This window comes from Anolis carolinensis, chromosome 4, assembly GCF_035594765.1.
Source record: "Anolis carolinensis isolate JA03-04 chromosome 4, rAnoCar3.1.pri, whole genome shotgun sequence".
Lineage (NCBI taxonomy): Eukaryota > Metazoa > Chordata > Lepidosauria > Squamata > Dactyloidae > Anolis > Anolis carolinensis.
Window position 1 is genome coordinate 103,577,819 of NC_085844.1, and position 22,708 is coordinate 103,600,526.

The window sequence follows — 22,708 nt, forward strand, 5'->3', positions numbered from 1 at the left end:
TGCAGCTGATTTCAAGGCCAGTCAACCTTTCTGACAGAAAGGGCACACCTCTATTATTGGGACAGAGATCATCAGTTTTGCACAGAGTGCATCATTTATTTGTACAATTTAAGCAGCTGTCCTGGAAGCAATCATACAGGTTCTAATGAATGAGACGGAAAAGTAAGTTATCCTTTTCACATGATGAATATAAAATGGAAAGAGGGACTGAGGACCATAAATTAATGATGACAAACTGCAACAGTGGGAGCAGCAGGGATGTCTGGTGAACTATTCAACCAATTGTGGGCAAACTAAAGGTGGATGAGCAATTGTACTTGAATTTGACAGTAGTAGAAGAAAATAACAACATTCTGGGTGGTAGAAGATAAGCAAATGCCTGAGGTAAACACAGAGGTACTGTGAGGTTTGTTTCTTACATAATTTTTGAATAAAACATACATAACTTAAAATAATGCCTCAGATCCTGAATCATCAATGTAATTACAATGAGGGTACTCCATTGTTGTAGTTATGTGTGACAATGCAATCACCCCAAACCCTGCTTTTCCAGCCTGGCAGCACCATGACCAAAATACTGTATTTCATCACATAATAGTTGTACTTCCCCCTTTTTTGCTTAACTAGTGAACTAGTGAACTAGTGAACTAGTGAACTAGTGAACAAAACAAAACAAAAAATCCACGAGTAAACTAATGATGTGACTGTTATGTTAGAAAAAAACAATAATGCCAATTTTTCCATACACCCCCTCCAAATGGGGGTGTGACTGTTATGCAATAGTGACTATAATGAGAGGAAATATAGTATTTCAAAGGTGTGGAGACCAGGACACTGAGAAATGACATCTGCAATGCTTTTCCTATTGGGGGTGCACAATGAACAGGTTACTGGAGATTGTCCTGCAGCAACTGCTTTTCTCACTCTATACTATGTGTCATTCCCCATAAGCTTGATCTTCACTGCCGTATAAATGCTTCATTGGGGCACTGCGAGATTGCATTTATAGCCATTAATGACTGAACGTGACCCCAAAACACTACCTTTACACTGCCAGATTGCAAAGATAATGTTTGGAGGTCACATTCCGTTATTAATTACCATAAATCAGAATCCCTAGTAGTTATGAGTTCCAAAGCTGTGCTATCTTGTAACTGCCAAACAATATGCCTACAAATATTTTTTCATTGTTTCATGATAAGGATTTTTTTAAAGAAGCGGTAGACTATCCACGTTATCACATTAGGGCTTTAAAGTGGGCAGCCCCACATTTCTGCTGTCTGCAGCATTCTGGAAACCCTAACCTCTGTAACTGAGAATTCAAAAGGCCCCACCCAAAACTACATTTCCCAGAATTCTGCAGATGGGAGAAATGTGGGGCTGCCCGCTTTAAAACCCTGGTGTGATGACATTGTAAGTATTAATGGCCTACTTATTTGGAGCTGCATACTGTGAGTGACATAACACATCACAAACACAAACATGTTCTTTTTTGAACAGGGTACAAGAGGACACAGAACAATCTCATGTGCCTTATTTAGAGCCTTAGCCATTGCAGCTACGTGGGTCTGCTTTATGGGGTAGGATGGAGGAAGAGAGGTGACTGGGTAGTGAGGACTCTCCCTTCATCTCTTTGCAGTTTGTGTACAATATAGGAAGAGAAACAATGATGTTGCTAGTCTTCTGTCTGTCTCAGTAGCAAAGTGCAAGGTGACAAAATAACAAACCTAAAACACCTCCCCTTTTTAATGTTCTTTGTTTTCACTGCTAGTAAGAACCAAAAAGAGCTTTCCTATATTGGAGAGACATTGGACATGGTGCAGTTATGTTCCATAGATAACATACATATTAGGCATGAGCATCTTTGTAAATCGGAATAAATTTGTATCTATTCCAACTTGTGCATATGGTTCCGACGCGGGTTCTTACGTCGGATCTAACCTACAATTTCGAAGCGTTATAGCCAAATGTTTTTAATGGCTTCATAATTTGATCAGAAATGAAGCCATTTTTTTTAATGCAACCTAACATGTTTGGGAGCAGAGCATAGCCTAGCTTGGGCCTGGCTCCCTGACCAATCACAGTGCATGTTAATGTAAGGGGAGGGGTTTGTACATCGTATGTCCCTCCATACGTCCCTCCTGGAAAAGCTCCTGTGCTGTGCCACGAGCCTCATTCCCACTGGGAAAATTGGAGAGGGAGGTTGGGTTTGTGCTGCGGGTAGCTAGGTATTTTTCTCCTGCTACATTTGGAGCACATTGTAGCCCCATTGCTGCCTGACTGTACCTGCCTACCTGGCCTTGAGGTCCGGTGGGTGGCCTAGCCATTGAAGAAGAGGGGGTGAAAAGGAAAGGAGAAAGGAGATCATTTTATTTTTCTTTAAAAAATTTTTTAAAATGCATAAATAGGAGTAGTTAGCTAAAGAAAAATTTTATTTTTTAAAGAAAGGCGTGAGTTGGTACCGGGAAATTGGAGAGGGAGATAGGGCCTGGCTGCTGGCTTTGTTCTGTGGGCGGCGGGTGACTATTTTTCTCCTGTAACATTTGAAGCGCCTTGCAGTGCCATTGCTGCCTGTGCCTGCCTGCCTGGCCTTGGGCTCCAGCGGGCAGCCCATCCATTGAAGAAAGGGGGGTGGAAGGGAAAAGGGGGTCCTTTTATTTTTCTTTAAATAATTTAAGGGGAAGTCAGTGGATGAAGAAACAGCTGTGGCTCACACGAAGTAGTGCCACAGGGTTGTAAAGACACATGTCTCGTGATGATGCAGAGCTGGGTCGGGAGTACATCTTGTTCTTGCAAAAGGGGTTGCTTCTGGGATTCTGCTTTGGGTTTGTGTTTGCATTTGGATTGGTTTTGGGGTGCCTTCGAGTCGGGAATAACATGATCTCCTGGGCCACAGCCAACTTTCCAAGCGTCTAAAAGTAGCAGATGGTCCACCAGCCATATAGCACATTCTTTACTGCACTATATTGGTAGTATGTACTGAATGCCAGTTTGAATTGCATGGGCCAAAGATTTCCAGAGAAATCCTGGCCTCCTACTCTGAAGCTGTAAGAAGGAAAAATGGAAAGGCCTTGCCAGAAAGGCTCTGTTAGGCAAAAAGACTAATCCAACGGAGACTGGTCTTTAGTTGGGTTTTAAAGCTCCACCCCAAAACTAATACACATGGAAGAATCCACACTATAAGGGAAACAAAAGGGAAGTAAAGCAAATGAGAGAAAAGGCAAGGCCAAGACTTCACAAATAGTGTGGTTTAGGGACAATAAGTTTCCCACATCCTTGGTCAAAACGTTAAAAAAACACCCAGTCACGGCTCATGTAAAATTATATAGCACTGCGGGCGGGGTATCGTCCTTGCAAGATTCCTTCTTGCGGTGGGGTGGGATGCCTTTTTGCCTGGCAGTAGAGCTTCTTGGTGAAGCTCTACTTCTTGGTTTTGGTGAAACAGCAGTATACTATCCTTCTTCTTGATGAAGATCCCTGGTTTGGTTTGGTTTTGCTTTGGTTTGGGTTGCTTCCGTGTTCTAAGTCTTCTGTGTAGAGCTTTCTGAAGTGTTCAGGACCTTAACAAAAAGGCACTATGGGGGGCCAGCCAACTGTGGCCGGCTGAGGGAACCCCCGGCACCGTGATCCTTCTTCTTGGTGAAGATTTCCTCCGGGGGTGGGGCAGGATGCCTTTTTTTGGCTGGTGGTAACATAGAGGAGTTGCACCGTGGGCCGGACACTGGTCCTTTAATGCAGCCTTCAGTTTGCTGGTCCTTCGGCGCAGCTTTCAGATAGTTTGGTTTGGTTTTGTTTTGATTTGGTAACATAGCAGAGTTGCTTCCGCACAGCTTGTTACAGACTTTCTGAAGTGTTCCTTCCTGAAGGGTTGCTGGCTTAGGTCTTCTGCGAGTGGTGGCCGGCCAACTGTGGCTGGCCGAGGGAACCCCCTACCCCACAATCCTTCCACTGTGGCCACCAGGTTGCTTCCTGCGCTGGGTCCAGATGCCTTTTTGGCTGGCAGTAACATTGCAGAGTTGCACCACGGACCGGACACTTTGTTTGTACAGCACAGCAGTGCAGACTTCAGTTTGCTAGTCCTTCCTGAACTGTGGATTGGTTTTGGTTTGGTTTTGGTTTGCTTTGCTTTGGATTGGTTTGGTTTGTGTGGCTGGGATGCCTTGTTGGCTGGCAGAGACAGGTTCATGTTGCACCATGGATCGGACACTTTGGTTCTACACGAGTGCAGCCTTAAGGTGGTTATGTGGTCCATGCGGAAGGGTTTCTTTGGTTGGTTTGGTTTGTGTTGGTCTGGTTTGGTTTCGGCCTGGTCGAAGAGTGAAGGCTGGGCAACTGTAGCCAGCAAAAGAGTAGGGACCGGCCAACTGTGGCCGGCAGAGGAGTGGGGGCTGGCCAACTGTGGCTGGCAGAGAAGTGGGGGCTGGCCAGCTGTGGCTGGCAGAAGAGTGGGGGCCAGCCATCTGTGGCCGGCCAAAGAGTGGGGGCCTGCCAACTGTGACCGGCAGAGGAGTGGGGGGGCAGCCAACTGTGGTTGGCAGAGGGAACCCCCCACCCCACGATCCATCAGCTTGAGGAAGATTCCCTCCTGGGGTGGGGCAGGATGCCTTTTTGGTTGGCGCTAACATGTCGGCATTGCACCCAGGGGGTTCACACTGTCATCTCTACACAGACGTTGCCCATGGAATGGACTCCTTCCCGGATGCCTGTGGCAGCACATTGGCCCGGTAGAAGTACCTGAAGCCCAAAAACGCCTGGTCCTCATCACATGGGGCCACCTCCAGGATCACATGCCGCTCCATTCGTGCATCTTCTTCCCTTCCAGCAGGCCAGGGGGTCCCGAATGACCAAGAACTGACCTTCATGCTCCCAATTGAAACAGAAGACAATCACCCGTGAAGCGTTCTTTCCCAGCCCTTCTCTTGGTGATGTTCCTGACATCGTGGAAGTCACAGAGCCCTCTCTGGATTCCCCGATTCTGGGGAGCCCGGCCAGTGCCGGCTGAATCCATTTTTGAGTTCAAGCCCTCTCCCCCTTTTGGGTTTGTTTGTTTGTTTATCCTCCTCAAAGCACTACATGGGACTCATTTCCAGAAACCCTTTCTGCTGGAATGGATTATTCCCTAAGACTGGGGACCCCAGCCATGTTACACATAGCTGAATCTTTTGGGTTCAAGCCCTCAGGGTTCAGGTCACACACTCTCAGCCCCAGAAAACCCAATGAAACAGGAAATAACACCTTCAAACCAGAAACAGATTTCCTTATTCAGAGGCTGATGGTCATCTGTCGGGAGTGATTTGATGGTGTGCTATGATTCTGTTCCTCGTTGATAACTGTCACTTCCTGATTGGTTCTGTCACAAAAACATGTATGACACTGCCGAGACACCATGTCCCTTGTCTTTGCGCAAGGGACATGGTGCTATGATAGCACATTATGGTTTGCTGAGTGTCCTGTCCACTGTCTACCAATTTCACAGAGTTTCAGCCACAAAGTTTCTGAAGTAGAACAAGGACTTTCAAAGTAAAGTCAACCCAATGAAACAAGAAACAAGACTTTCAAAGCAGGAACTCATTTCTACACTTATTAAAAATGGTTTCATGTATAAGCGATGAAATTTTGCCAAAAATCAGAGGATAAGGGAAACTTTCTGAAATTTGGTGAGCTAGCAGTGTTAAATGGGTTCTACCACTGTACCAAATTTGATCAGGATAGATAAAAAAATGAGGGCAAGAGAGTCCTCTAAATTTCCCCCAGCGCTGTTTTTTGCCATTGCGTATGCGCATCCGCCATTAACGAATCAATTAAGAATATTCCGAATTTTTGTAAAGTTTTGAATTTTTTGTTCAAAATTCAGAAATGACTTTAGAAACAAAGTGCCAGCCCCCCCTATTTTTGGAGCGAGTATTGAACCATTTTTTTAATGGATCGCACATGCCTAATACATATCTCATCCATGTTTTACATACAACTGCTAATAATAATAATAATAATAATAATAATAATAATAATAATAATAAAACTTTATTTATACCCCGCCACCATCTCCCCGTGGGGACTCGCAAAGAGTCCAATCTTATACAAGCACCACTGCACAAAGTATCTCTTATTAGTTATTACCTGAATCATCAAAAGTAAAAAAAAATCCTTTACCTGAGATCCCAAAATTATTTATTTCTACTGTTGAATCTTTAGTGATACAACTGTAACTCAAGTGTTATTTCTTTTGTGATTTATTTCTTAGTTGACATGCATAGGATCACAATGGAAATGGCTCAGATCTAGTTGTATGTGTCAAACCTAGCCTGACAAATCCCTTATCTGTATCTTTTTTGTTTTTATATACAGATAAGGGATTTATTAGGCTAGGTTTGACACATACAACTAGATCTGAGCCAAAAAGATCAAATGTTAATAAAAATACTGTACCAAACAACTACTAAAACGGGCAACAGAAGAGGAATACATAAAATAATGTTTGATAAAATGGGCAAAGGACATAGTTTGAATTTGTAACAATGGGAAAAAATTGGAAAGAGAAATTAAAATACACAGCTGCAACCGATATTAAAGAAAACTGGTACAAGATGCAATATAGATGGTATTACACACCAGAAAAATTATCAAAATTTAATAAAAAGAAATATGTGTTGGAAATGTGGGAAAAAAATTGGGACATTCTTTCATCAATGGTGGACCTGCGAAAAATTAAAAGAATTTTGGAAGACAATACATCAAATAACGCAGGAAATCATAGGAATCAAATTTAAATTAGAACCTGAAATGTATTTACTAAGCTTTATGAATTCAAATATTTTTAAAAATGAAGATAGAACATTTTTCTATATAAGCACAGCGACCAGACTAACAATAGCGAAAGTCTGGAAAGGGAAAAAACTTCCTACTCCTGAGGAATGGTAAATCAGAATTTTGGACATGATACAAATGAATAAGCTGACACAAAAAATAAGAGAGAGCAAAAGTTAAACAGACTGGACAAAATTCACAAAATTCTTAATAAAAAGAAGAATGGATTTCACGACAGACTTATCTATAATATAAAATGGCTTAAACAAAAAGAGACTAAGGGAAAATACAAATATGTAATCAACAAAAGAGAAAACTCCGAGGTCAAGATGGGAAGCCAACTATTTTTTTTTACTTTTTCTTTTTTCTTTCTTTTGTTTTCTTTCCTCACCTATCTTCAGAACTCCTTCACCCCCAATCTCCCCTCTCACTTTCCTGTCATTCTATTGTTCCACCAGTTTTGATGTATTATGTTTTCTTTATAGAATAAAAAATAATAATTAAAAAAATCCCTTATCTGTATCTTAACAGGGTAAATTTTTGTTGTGTCAAGATTCAAGAAAAATGTCCTTATTTGCTTAATCAACTCCCTTCAGTTCTTAAATGAATATACCAATTTACTACTCCCTGGGGTGTTGCATCCTTTAACTTTCCTCCTTTTCTCCTGAATAAAAGAAATATGATGCTCATTAGACATAGGCTTTACAGTCTTCCTCTGTGCCTAAACAAAACATATTATCCTTCTGATATATAATGGTTCTAATCAACATCATGTAAATGCTTGTTTGAAGAGCTTTAGTTGAGAACTAAACATAAACTGCTGGAGATCTTTGAGTGTTAATTTGCATCATTACAGCATATTTTGTACCCATTGCTTATCTTCTAAAAAAGAGAGAGAATATCTCACCATGAATTTCATAATTTTCTACAAAGAAGGACATTTATGATTCCTTCACTTGACAGTAATAGTTACTGGACTGTTTTCCGCCTTGTAAAAATGTGTATCGGGGAAGATTATTTGGCAACCTTGGGAGACAGAGCATGCTAAACTTCTTAAGAAATATGACCAACCATTAAATGGGATGACCAACAGATGCCAAAGTGGCTGTGGAAGTCCTGAATCATTGTATGATTGCAGGCAAGAACTTGACTGGAAAACATTGAGACTCAATGAAGATGAGAGAGAAGTTCAGCTGGTTAGCAGAAAGGTTAACCTAGAACTGAGATCATGACCTGTTTTGGATAGAGTGCAACTCTTTCTGAAAGACCAGGCTTGCACTTTGTGGGTGCTCTTGGAAGGCTATGTATCTTGGAAGGTCATTGGTGTTCACGCTGTGCCCCTTCTCAAAGAAGGTAGATTTGATCATGGTAAAAGGTAAAGGTTTCCCCTGATGTTAAGTCCAGTCGTGTCCAACTCGGGTGGTTGGTGCTCATCTCCATTTCTAAGCCGAAGAGCCGGCGTTGTCCATAGACACCTCCAAGGTCATGTGGCCAGCATGACTGCATGGAACGGCGCTACCTTCCTGCTACCTATTGATCTACTCACATTTGCATGTTTTCGAACTGCTAGGTTGGCAGAAGCTGGAGCTAACAGCCGGCGCTCACTCTGCTCCCCGGATTTGAACCTTCACTTCACTTCACTTCACTTTATTTCTTAATTAGTCGCTCTCCACCAGAGTGCTCTGAGCGACGTACAATTTAAAATATCATTCCACAATATAAAACATTCAATATAAAAACATTCAACATAAACACATTCAACAGTGACTATTTGGCAAATTAGATCTGATTTACTTAAATGCACAACCAAACAGCCAAGTCTTGAGTGCTTTTACAAAAGGTCGCAATTCCGACATTGCTCTAACATATGGAGGCAATGAGTTCCACAGAATTGGAGCATAGGCTGAAAAGGCTCTACGCCTTGTAGCTTCCAGGTGTACCTCCCTAGGGCCCGGTACGTATAGGAGATTTTCCTGGGAGGATCGAGGTGACCACTGATGGAAAAAAGGAATGAGGCAGTCCCTAAGATATAATGGTCCTTGGCCATTTCGAGCTCTAAATGTCAGGATCAGTATCTTGTAAGAGATCCGATGTTCTATTGGTAGCCAATGCAATTGTTTCAGAATTGGTGTGATATGTGATCTTATAGATGATCCCGCTAGCAGCCTGGCCGCCGCATTTTGGACCATTCGGATCTTCTGGGTTTTTGTCTTCGGAAAGCTGGGACCTGAGACCTTTTGATCTGCAAGTTCAGCAAGAGCCACTGGAGGCCAAAATGACCTCTCAATTAGATTACTATAAAAGCCCTAAATATCTTAAAGGCATCAGATTTTGGGTGCCTAGCAGGTGCAGTTCTAGTTAATACTTGGATGGGAAGCCACCAATAAATATCTGATGCTATAGGCTATATTTCAGAAGAAGGAACTGACAAAACCACCTCTGAATATTCTTTGCCCTTTAAAATTCATGAGGCACACATACTCTCATTGACTGAGTTATATGCAAAATGGCCCTTGAAAGATATGAAAGCAACAGTTGGTGCAGAATAGGGTGGCCAGGCTATTGTGTAGTGTGAAAGGTCATGTGCTGGCAGTCTTGTATCAGTGACATCATTTTCAATATGCCTTTGATTTCAATTTGAGATTCTGGCTTTGTTGTACAAAACCTTAAACAACAGTACTAATAGTTCTCCTAATAATTGGTGAGGTTTGATCACAATATTGGGAAGTGTATCAGATAAAGATGAAATATGGTGGAATTCTAGATATCTGACAATAAAGGAAGGTATCAAGAAGCATTTTCAAGAAAATCAGATTTTGGCATCCTTATTTGGGAGTCATGGTGGTATAGTGATTTGCATGTTGGTATAGGACACTAGGAGATCAGAGTTTGAATCCTTGCTGAGTGATGTAAACCCACATGGGCATGTAATTTTCTCTCAGTCTCAAATAAAGGCAGTAGCAAGCATCCTTTAAATAATTTTTGCCAATTGAATCATAGGATAGGTCGCCATATGTTAGTTGACCTGAAGTCTCATAACAGTAAAAACCCTTGTTTGAGACAGGAAAAACAATCCCATGTGAATTCAGTGCAAAATCAAATATCTATATATATAAAAGAGTGATGGCATCATGGCAATTCACAAAACAACAAAAGTACAGGCCCCCCAACCTCAAAATTTGACAACACAATCCACGCCTCAAGGTTGATACAACAAAAAGAAAAGAAAAATAAAGTCCTAATTAGAGGGAGAGCAATAATTTTTTTTATCCAATTGCTGCCAGTTTAGAGGGCTAATCTCTGCCCACTTGGTTGCCTAGCAACCAAGGGACAGCCAGGTTTCAGTTAGGGGACAGGCAGATTTAGGCCTCACTTAGACTTCTTCCACAGATTATCTAATTTGCACTGGATTATATGGCAGTGTAGACTCAAGGCCCTTCCACACAGCTATATAACCCATTTATAATCTTATATTATCTGCTTTGCACTGGATTATCTTGACTCCACACTGCCATATAATCCACTTCAGTGTGCATTTTATACAGCTGTGAAGAAGGGGCCTCAGATAATCCAGTTCTGAGCAGATAATATAAGATTAGAAATATACAGTAGAGTCTCACTTATCCAACGTAAACAGGCCGGCAGGATAAGTGAATATGTTGGATAGTAAGAAGGGATTCAGGAAAAGCCAATTAAACATCAAATTAGGTAATCGTTAGGCTTGCTCAAATAATTCGATTTCCCCGTTACCCGTTATTAATTCGTTATTTTCGTTTGTTTTGAAGCAATATAGAACCTTGGTTGTCCACACGTCTGGATATCGCGGTTTCGAATTGCGAGAGGCCGTTTTTTCTTATTTCTTCGTTTTTTTCGTTAGGAAAAAAAAGCTTTTGCAAATCACCCAAACTCCTTTCCTTTTGCCCCTCAGCAAAAGGGGCGTCACGGGCTCAGCCAATGGGAGGGGGCGAGGGGGAAGGAGGCCGAGGAGGAGGAGGAGGAGGAAGACGGAGGGGGGAAATGGCCGCCGCCGCCGCCTCAGCTCAGGCCTGGAGAGACAGAGAGGGGCCCGGCGGTGAGGAGGAAGAGGCCCGGGATGCGAGGGGGTGTGGGCCAGGCCCGTCCTCGGCTGCTCCCGGGGAGGGAGGGAGGGAGGGAGGACTACGACTCCCAGGGGCCCAGATTCGCACCCTCCCTCCCCCCAATACAGGTCTCCATACCACGCTACATGAACTTGAATGGATACTGTGGTTGTGTTGTCGAAAGCTTTCATGGCCGGGATCACACTGTTGTGGTATGTATTCCGGGCTCTATGGCCATGTGCCAGAAGCATTCTCTCCTGACGTTTCACCCACATCTGTGGCAGACATAGAGGTTTTGACGTCTGTGCGAAGCTAGGCAAGTGGGGTTTATATATCTGTGGAAGGTCCAGGGTGGGAGAAAGAACTCTTGTCTGTGGGAGGCAAGTGTGAATGTTGCAATTGGTCACCTTGATTAGCATTGAATAGCCTTGCAGCTTCAAAGCCTGGCTGCTTCCTACCTGGGGGAATCCTTTATTGGGAGGTATTAGCTGGCCCTGATTGTTTCCTGTCTGGAATTCCCATTTTCTGGGTGTTTCTGGGAAGGTAATGGCACTCCATGTAGTCATGCCGGCCACATGACCTTGGAGGTGTCTATGGACAACACTGGCTCTTGGGCTTAGAAATGGAGATGAGCACCAACCCCCAGAGTCAGACATGACTGAACTTAACGTCAAGGGATACCTTTACCTTTACCTATACACACACACACACACACACACACATACATAAGCAGGGACTATATATATATATATATATATATATATATATATATATATATATATATACACAATATATATCACACACACACCAATTTAACAAAGTTTCAGCCACAAAAACAAAGTTTCTGAAGTAGAACAATGACTTTCACAGTAAAGACAACCCAATTTAACAGGAAATAAGACTTTCAAACCAGGAACAGATTTCTGCAATTATTAAAAAATGGTTTATTATAAAAGCTATGAAAATTCTCCAAAAATCAGAGGATAAGGGAAACGTTCCAAATTTTGGTGAGCTATCAGTGTTAAATGTGTTCTACCACTGTACCAAGTTTGAAGAAGATCACTCAAAAAATGAGGGTGGGAGAGTCCTGTAAAGTCCTCTCCCTCTGTGCTGTTTTTGGTAATTGCGCATGCGCATCCGCCATTAACGTATTAATTTTGAAAATAACGAATTTTCGTTAATTTCAAAATTTTTTGAGGGCCAAATTCGGAAATACCATCAGAAACGAAAAGCTGCCCCCCTCTAGTTTTGAAACGAGTTTAGAATCAAATTTTTCATGGATCGATCAAGCCTAGTAATCGTTATACAAATTAAGCACCAAAACATCATATTATACAACAAATTTGACAGAAAAAGTAGTTCCATGCGCAGTAATGCTATGTAGTATTTACAGTAGAGTCTCACTTATCCAACACTCGCTTATCCAACATTCTGGATTATCCAACACATTTTTGTAGTCAATGCTTTCAATATATCGTGATATTTTGGTGCTAAATTCATAAATACAGTAATTACTATATAGCATTACTGTGTACTGAACTACTTTTTCTGAGAAATTTGTTGTCTAACATGATGTTTTGGTGCTTAATTTGTAAAATCATAACTTAATTTGATGTTTAATAGGGTTATCCTTAATTCCTCATTATCCAACATATTCGCTTATCCAACGTTCTGCCGGCCCGTTTATGTTGGATAAGTGAGACTCTACTGTACTGTATTTACAAATTTACCACTAAAATATCACAATGAATTTAAAACACTGACTACAAAAACATTGATTATGAAAAGGCAGACTGCGTTGGATAATCCAGAACATTGTATAAGCGAATGTTGGATAAGTGAGATTCTTCTTTAATATGAAATAATTACTGGGATAGAATAATGCAGAACAATATAATCTCTAAAACCAGGACAGTAAATAAACAGGGGAATTCCACACAGGAAACAATCAGGGCCAGCTAACACCTCCCAACAAAGTATTCCCATCATCAAAGTCTGGCAAATCCTGTTTTCTCAGGGCCACAGACAGTAGAAGCACATAAAATATTGCAAACAACATCACTCTGAAAACAAGGGTATTCCAGACAGGAAACAATCAGGGCCAGCTAACACCTCCCAACAAAGTATTCCCATCATCAAAGTCTGGAAAATCCTCTGTTTTCTCAGGGCCACAGACAGTAGAAGCACATAAAATATCGCAAACAACACCACTCTGAAAACAAGGGAATTCCAGACAGGAAACAATCAGGGCCAGCTAACACCTCCCAACAAAAAATTCACTCAGGGAGGAAACAGCCAGCCTTTAAAGCTGCAAGGCCATTACATCCTAATCATTTTTCCTAATTGCAGCATTCATACTTGCCTCCAACAAACAAAAAAAACCAATCAGAAATATTGTATATTCACAACCTTTAGGAAATAATATCCCCTGATGGTGCAGCGTGTTAAAGCGCTGAGCTGCTGAACTTCTGGACTGAAAGGCCACAGGTTTGAATTGGGGGAGCGGAGAGAGCCCCCACTGTTAGCTCCAGCTTCTGCCAACCCAGAAGTTCGAAAACATGCAAATGTGAGTGCATCAATAGGTACTGGTCCGGCGGGAAGGTAACACCGCTCCATGTAGTCATCCCACATGACCTTGGAGGAGTCTACGGACAACGCCGGCTCTTCGGCTTAGAAATGGAGATGAGCACCAACCTCCAGAGTAAGACACGACTGGACTTAATGTCTGGGGAAAACCTTTACCCTTGACCTTAACTACCACCAATTCCTCAATACTTTATTTCCCATACCACCAGACTTCGCCACAGCAACGCGTGGCCGGGCACAGCTAGTTTCATATAAATGAATAATTGTGGAATCCTATGAAGAAGCACACTGGATTTTTGGAATGAAAGAAAACTCATATATCATATTTGGTATAAAGAATTAGGGATACAAAATAACTATTCTATTAGAACTAGACATTCATGTGAGTAATTATTGGTACAATTAAATATATATGAAAGCAGTTATTTGTGCAAGCAAATACTCTCATAGTGAATATGAGAATTGCAAGCTGAGTAGACTTTGACATGGTTTTCAGCTTGCTAATATCTGCAGAGGATATGCTCCTCAACTGCTGTTAAAGTTAGGCATTTTAGCCTGCTCTTTTGGTACTGTTTGTACTGACTAGCAAATATTTGACTAGTATGGCCACTCTGAATGTGTTAGCCATTTTCAGTCTAACAAAAAGAACAATTAATGAACTGGCTGCCAAAACTAAAAATATTTATTCAGTGCAACCTGGGAATGAATTCTTCCATGATTTTTAAATGACTATTAAGACTTTGTTTTTAAGTATCAATGACTTTGAAGTGCAGATGTCAATCTGGATAGAAAACACTTTTTACTTTTTATTGCATTGTTAAATAATCCCATTGTACCACAGATCAAGTTGTCTGGACAATCAAAGTTATAACTATATTGAGCTTTCAAATATTTTTTGACCATTACAGTTGCAGAAATTGCTGTAAGATTGCTTTAACTGCATCTGGAGATGAGGCAGATGACACATATCCTTCTCAAACATGTGGTCACACAGTCATTCTGAGTATACCTGAATTCTATGAAAAAGAAATGTATGAATAGCCTGCATATCATATTGCATTTTATCTTTTTCAACACTGGTTTTTTTCTTTAAAAATTAAAACTGTATGATAAAACTTACATTTACTTTCATGTGCACCTTTCCCTGGTGTACAATTTTGTATGCATCTTTTTTCTGAGATGCACATTTTTGTTTAGCTCTTTAAAAAATACACTCATTTTGGTCCCAATCTTTCTTAATGCAAATATTAGATGTAAATGTAAATATTTAGAGTCCAGAATAGCACCAAATAATTCAGATACAAACAGAACCCAAAGATTAAGTATGTATACTATTCAGAGAGTTAGGATTAATTCACTAGAAATACAGACCAAATGAAATTTTCCAAGATTCATAATGAAAATGTATGTGATGGCCTTACAACTACAAGTTTCAATAGAAAGTGGTGGTGATGGTTACATTATAGACTGAAATTGTTTTTAAAATTATTATTTTTCCTAGAGGTATCCATGGAATCATATACTGTTAGTACTAAGGATGCTTAACAAAGCATTCCCAGATTCTTCAAGTTTGAGTTTCCATACATCTTTGAAAAAAGTTTAAGATAATTAAACTGATATACAGTTCATTAGTGAGTGAGTGACTCAGCTATATTTCATATAGCATGAATCTTCTATGGATGTTACTAAATATAGAAACAAAATAATCAACCTCATATGTCTAAACAGTGAGGCGAGCCATCTAGTTCAATAACAAGAATTATTAGATACAAGGTTATAAGAAATCAAATGTTCTGCACAACAGAGCTAAAACAAAAGCAAAATGCCATTAAAATGAATGGCTTTAATTAAGAGGGTAAATGAGCTGTTTGGGATATATTTTTAACCATTAGGACATGGTTATTTGAATAGTTCTGGCAACATGTCTTTATTATAGGATTTTTACAGATGGTTTGCATTTCTTGTCAGATATGATGGGAAATTGCTGTTGCTGGTTTCATTTTAATGCAATTCACAAAAGAGTGCTTCAAATGCTATTAAAATGCTGTCAGCAATGGGCTGGATGAGGAAGGGAGGTGTCTCGATATTAAATTGGTGCCTGGCATCAGAAATGGACTGGAAGAGCATGAACAAATTGAAATTTAACAATACAGAGGTCAAGGAGCAGGGTTTCAGAAAGCGCAAGACGGGATTACACTGTAAAGGGTTGTAGTTGAGATGTAGACATGGACTTAGCCCTAAATCTGGATTATCAAATGTTAGTCATGGTCTGGAGAATATTTGTGCAGTTGAAACTGTGGTGTCAGTCTCACTCATTCCTGGAGTTGTCTGATCTGTCTATGGTGATGCATGCCTGGATTATAACTCGATTAAATTACTCTATGAGTTACTTCTGGAAACTAGTTGAAAAACTGATTTCACATGGAAGAAGGATGAAGAGAAGTAGTAATCAACAATAAATACAAAAACCCTTTCTAACCAGGATGAAGAAAATTGGAGGCCAAACAACCCCCCTTTCCCTCCCCTTGTTTCCTTCCCCCTTTAACCTATATCCCTAGAAAGTAGCAATATTGTGTGAGTGTGTCTGTTTTTTAAAACAATTCTTTACACCCTCCCCCCACTCCTCCCCAGGTGATAATTGTCCCTTATCTTATCATTAACAACTCCTTCCTATATTATGATATTGTATTTAATATTTTAATTAACAAAAACTTAAAAAAAAAGAAACCCTGAGTTTGGAAACCTGTTGTCACCAAACTGTAGCCAATCTGAAGACCAAAGGGAGCATATAATATCTATATTACAATAATGTCACTACCTGTCACTTCATTTCCAGGCACAATTGAAAGTACTGGACATTGCCTCTAAAGCCTGATACATTTTGAATCCAGACAATGCAAAAGATTGTATCTTCCTGTATGAGCTCACTTGAGTTTTATGATCTTCAGCAGAAAGCTTTGCTGACCAACACTTGAAATAATGTGACCATTTACGTAAATTGGATTAAAATATGGGCCACTTTATTTAAACAATTGCCTATTTAATTATTCCTAGAGATGACCAAACAGAGGGAGTAATCTAACACAGGAGCAGCTAGGACAGTATCTCTCTAACACAGTGGTTCCCAACCTGTGAGTCCCCAGATGTTTTGGCCTTCAGCTTCCAGAAAACAAACAGCTGGTAAACTGGCTGGGATATCGAGGAGTTGTAGATCAAAATACCTAGGGATTGATAGGTTGAGAACCACTGCTCTAACAGATTTCCTCCCCAGCTTCTAGGCAAAGTACCTGAGCCCCAGGAAACAACCCCAGTCTGAGTTTCTTGCTGGTTCCTGGTGGGTCAAAACCCCAAGTTAGATAACTTTTACTGAGAGTGAAAAATCATGTCTTACTGTTACCTTGATTCATTCAGATTAAAACACACACACACACACACACCTGACTTAAACAATCTGGGCAATTATTTCTCCATTTCCTTCTATATTACATAATTTTTCATTCTCTTCCACTATTCATTTATCATCTTGTCAATGCATGAATGGGTAGGAAAGGAATTTAGACCTTACTCAGCTCTTTCTTAATTATGGTATAGGATTTATATACAAATTTTTCATGATGTAGCAGATTTCCTTGAACAATTTAAATAATTTTTGGAAATTAGGACAAGATAAAGGTTTTAACAAAGATTAAAAGAAAGGTCTATTTTTGGAGGGGGTTGCATTCCTTCTTGGGTTTCGGGCATGCCTTAAAAAAAAAATTGGTAACCCTAATGGCGAAGTGTGTTAAAGCAGTGAGCTGCTGAATTTACAGTCCGAAAGGTCACAGGTTCAAATCCCAGGAGCGGAGTGAGCGCCCACTGTTAGCTCCAGCTTCTGCCAACCTAGCAGTTCGAAAACATGCAAATGTGAGTAGATCAATAGGTACCGCTCCGGCAGGAAGGTAACGGCGCTCCATGCAGTTATGCCAGCCACATGACCTTGAAGGTGTCGATGGACAACATTGGCTCTTCAGCTTAGAAATGGAGATGAGCACCAACCCCCAGAGTCAGACATGACTGGACTTAACGTCAGGGGAAACCTTTACCTTTACCTTTTTTAAAAATAAATAAATAAATATTATTATTTTGATGTTAACATTTTTATAATGTGTAACTGATAATGAATAGCTGCCCACTTGCATTGCCCTTAGAAAAGTAGCAGTGACAACAACATATTAGGTTTTACTATAAACAATGAACAGGAAAAATACTTCTTATCAGTAAATTTCTAGTACCAACACTTTTCATTTTGCTATCCTCTACAGTCCTATGTGATGTTAAAATATACAAGTTTCCTACACTACAGAAGTTATTATTAAGATGTGCAGAGTGCTTCAGGGATTGGAATATCACCCATTCATTTCAATTCTGATTGTAGAAGCAGCTTGTACTAGCATAAGTATCCAGTTTGATTTTCCTGTTAAATTTTAATGTCATACACTTTTACCTGGGAGTCAGTCATAGTGGACTTAATGAAGCATATGTGCACCCAACTGCACTGTTAATTCAAATTCAAATTACTCAGATTTTCCTAATCAGCAACCTTCATTAACACCCAGTTTGTGGAAGTGTAGTCTAATAAGTGAAGACACAGCACTCCCATGTCTATGTTGACTTTCAATGCTTATGGAATAAAATGAGATGTTCACTTGAATAATGAGTTGAAAGCTACCACTTTTGTTGTTGTTTAATCATTCAGTCGCTTCCGACTCTTTGTTACCTCATGGACCAGCCCACGCCAGAGCTCCCTGTCGGCTGTGGCAACCCCCAGCTCCTTCAAGGTCAAGCCAGTCCCTTCAAGGATACCATCCATCCACCTTGCCCTTAGTCAGCCCCGCTTCATTTTTCCATTTCCCCCAACATCATTATCTTCTCAAAGCTTTCCTGTCTTCTCATGATGTGGCCAAAGTACTTCATCTTTATCTTTAATATCCTTCCCTCCAGTGAGCAGCCGGGCATTATTTCATGGAGTATGGACTGGTTTGATCTACTTGTGGTCCAAGGCACTCTCAGAATTTTCCTCCAACACTACTATTCAAAAACGTCTATCTTCCTTCACTCAGCCTTCCTTATGGTTCAGCTCTCGCATCCATAGGTTTATTACAGGGAATACCATTGCTTTAACTATGTGGACCTTCATTGCCAGTGTAATGTCTCTTCTCTTCACTGTTTTATCAAGATTGGTCATTGTTTTCCTCCCAAGAAGAGAGCTACCACTAACCAAACAATTTTCTGCAGAAATATTATTTCCTGTATAGAAAACAAAAAGCATGCATACATTTTGTTCAGAACAAGTCCCTGACTCTGCAGGGTCTCTTCAGTCTGGAATTCTTCTCGTCAGGGATTTCTGATATTCAAGAACCATTTTCTACCATTTGTATAATATTTTCAAATATTATTTAAATTTCTATGATGCATATGTAGTTCATGCTTGCCAAAATATAGTTGCAGTTCTAATTATACAATTATACAATTATACGTATTTGGGAATGATTTTTAATAAACAAACAAATGTGTGTGGAGGTAGGCAGGTAAAGGAAATGGGTTTAATGCCTTAAATACTAGCTCTTTGTATTTGCCATAAGCTTTCTGCATTTATTTAAGTCATCTAATGATGTAAACTGTATCCTGTGAGAGTTGGGATGCATGTTTTCAGGAGTTTCTCAGCATGTATTCATGTTGCTTATCACACAATGTCATTACCTTGTGGTATATCAGGATTCTTCAACCTGTAGTTTACCTGTACCTTTTACTGTAATTCATGGGTGAAACTATGGATAGGCTCCTAAAAGCATGTCATCCTAGTGCTAATAGTTGTGCAATAAAGCTGCTGCAGTGAGAAAGGGTGACTTCACATTATGTTGTGAGCCCATTATGGAATGTAATTTTCTCTGCTCCACAACCCTTGTCCAAAAGCTGTGGCCATTCAACTTCTAGTGAGCAGACAGAAAGAACTTCTGGCATCATTTCCATTATTTCCCACTTTCACCTTGTTTGTTGTTTTTAAAAGTTATTTATAATTGAATTTAACTGTACTATTTCACAGTTTTTTCCCTGTCACTATTTTGGTTTTTTGTTAGTTTAGCAATATTTTTTGGAAATGTGACTTCTTTAGTTATCCAGCTACATTCATGCACACACTAACAGCACTGATTTTTTTAAAACAAGGATTGCATTTTGAGTGTGGACACACATCCTTAATTATGATGTAATGTACTGGATTCAAGTTGACAAACATTGCCACCATTTGGCACCCTTGGAGTTTTGATGTTGTAGCCCCAGTACCCCCAAACCAGGTTTGGCACTGATAACTGCACCACCTCTTGAAAGCATAAACAGATTTGCATGAGACAACTCAGAATTGTGTTACTGCATAATAGGGAAATGGTGCAGTAACAAAAACACAAAATAGACGATACAGTTCCAGGCTAGTTGGCTGACTGTATCCTCTTGTACGAACCTGCCCGGGCCTTGAGATCTTCAGGAGAGGCCCTTCTCTTGGTTCCACCCCCATCTCAAGCTTTGTGGGTGGGAACGAGAGAATGAGCCTTCCTTCTCGATGGCTGCCCCTTGGAACTTCCTTCTTCCCAGAGAAGCCAGAATGGCCCCCTCTCTGCTGTCCTTCTGGTGGCAGGCTAAAACCTTTTTATTCAGGCAGGCTTTTAAAGATGAAGGTTTTTAAGATAATAATAATAATAATAAGAAGAATAAGAATAAGAATAATACTTTATACCCCGCCACCATCTCCCCAACGGGGACTCGGGGCGGCTTACATGGGGCCATGCCCAGAGCAAAACAATATAACAAAATATAAAAACAACATATCATAGAGCAATTAAACAATACAATAAGTAATAATATACATTACAACACAAGTCAAAGAAACAGTAAAAACAAGTGCGGGCCACATGAATACAAAGATAAAAAACTCGGGGTGAGAGAGACAAAGGAATAAAAACCATGGGGAGCAGGGACATACGAAAGTGGAACAGTCTAGAGGAAAGATGTTGGAGGGGAGCAAGAAAAGGAATGAATAACAGTTACTCTCCAAAAGCACAACGGAAGAGCCATGTTTTTAAATCTTTTTAAAAAGCTAATAGAGTGGGAGCTTGCCTAATCTCAATGGGTAGTGAATTCCATAGTCGGGGGGCCACAGCAGAAAAGGCCCTCTCCCTAGTACCCACAAGGCGGGCCTGGGATATAGGCAGTGGCGATAGGAGGGCCTCCCCATATGATCGGAGAGATCGGGCAGGTTTATGGTAGAAGATATGGTCACAAAGGTAGGTGGGTCTCAAACTATTTAGGGCTTTATAAGTGATGGTCTGCACCTTGAATTGGGACTGAAAGATGAACGGCAGCCAGTGGAGCTCCTTAAACAAGGGAGTAGATCTCTCCCTGTAACTTGCCCCCATTAATCTGGCAGCCGAGCGTTGGACCAATTGTAATTTCCGGGCCGTCTTCAAGGGAAGCCCCACGTAGAGCGCATTACAGTAGTCCAGTCTAGAGGTAACTAAGGCATGGACCACCGTGGTCAAGTCAGACTTCACGAGGTATGGTCGCAGTTGGCGCACAAGTTTGAGTTGTGCAAAGATCATGTCAGGGACTCTTAGAGTCTCCTGTGGAAGAGATAAAGCAGGGAGGGGCATAATAATAATAATAATAATAATAATAATAATAATAATAATAATAATAACAACAACAACAACAACAACAACAACAACAACAACAACAACAACCTGGACACAGGTGGAAGTGAACAATTTGGACAGAAAAACAAGAAAACTCATGACCATTCATCATTCACTGCACCCTCACAGTGATGTTGACCGGCTATATCTGCCTAGAAGATCAGGGGGCAGAGGACTCTTACAAATAAAACAAGCAGTCAAAGAAAAAAAAACATGCCCTGGCAGAATATGTAAAGCAAAGTGAAGAACCTGCTTTGATTGAAGTCAAAAATCAGAAACTCCTCAAAACACGGCAGACAAAAAACCAGTACAAGAAAACCGCACTACAAACTAGAGCTGACAGCTGGCACAACAAAACATTGCATGGAAAGTTCCTTGACAAAATTGAAGGAAAAGCTGATAAGGAGAAGACCTGGCTATGGCTCACGAATGGGACCCTGAAGACGGATACAGAAGGCCTGATCCTTGCAGCCCAGGAGCAAGCCATCAGAACAAATGCAATCAAGGCCAAGATCGAAAAATCAGCTGATGACCCAAAATGCAGACTGTGCAAGGAAGCTGACGAAACCATTGATCATATCCTCAGCTGCTGTAAGAAAATCACACAGACAGACTACAAACAGAGGCACAACTATGTGGGCCAGATGATTCATTAGAACATATGCCTCAAGTACCACCTCCCAGCAGTAAAGAACTGGTGGGATCACAAACCTACAAAAGTATTGGAAAATGAGCACGCAAAGATACTGTGGGACTTCCGAATCCAGACTGACAAAGTTCTGGAACACAACACACCAGACATCACAGTTGTGGAAAGGAAAAAGGTTTGGATCATTGATGTTGCCATCCCAGGTGACAGTCGCATTGACGAAAAACAACAGGAAAAACTCAGCCGCTATTAGGACCTCAAGATTGAACTTCAAAGACTCTGGCAGAAACCAGTACAGGTGGTCCCGGTGGTGATCGGCACATTGGGTGCCGTGCCAAAAGATCTCAGCCGGCATTTGGAAACAATAGACATTGACAAAATTACGATCTGCCAATTGCAAAAGGCCACCCTACTGGGATCTGCACGCATCATCCGAAAATACATCACCCAGTCCTGGCACTTGGGAAGTGTTCGACTTGTGATTTTGGAATACGAAATCCAACATATCTATCTTTTTTGCTGTGTCATAATAAAATAACAACAACAACAACAATGGAATCTCACAATAATGACCCAAACTTCAAAGCTGAGCAGATCTTCCAGTCAATGGGCTAGGAAGGTGAAAGCATGAGTTGTGAGGAATAGTCTACAAGGTGGTACAATAAGCAGATAGGGTGATTTGTGTTCCTACAGCACTATTAGGGGAAGTGCAATAGGAAGAAGGGCTTCTTCTATGAGAATGAGTTTGCAATGCTTAAACACTCAGATCAGAGTGCAGTAATGGCCAAGTATACCTCTACCTTTCTTTTAAAATGCATTTTCTCAGTTTTAAAATAGTCTGAAGTAACAAAGTAGGGGAGGAGGCC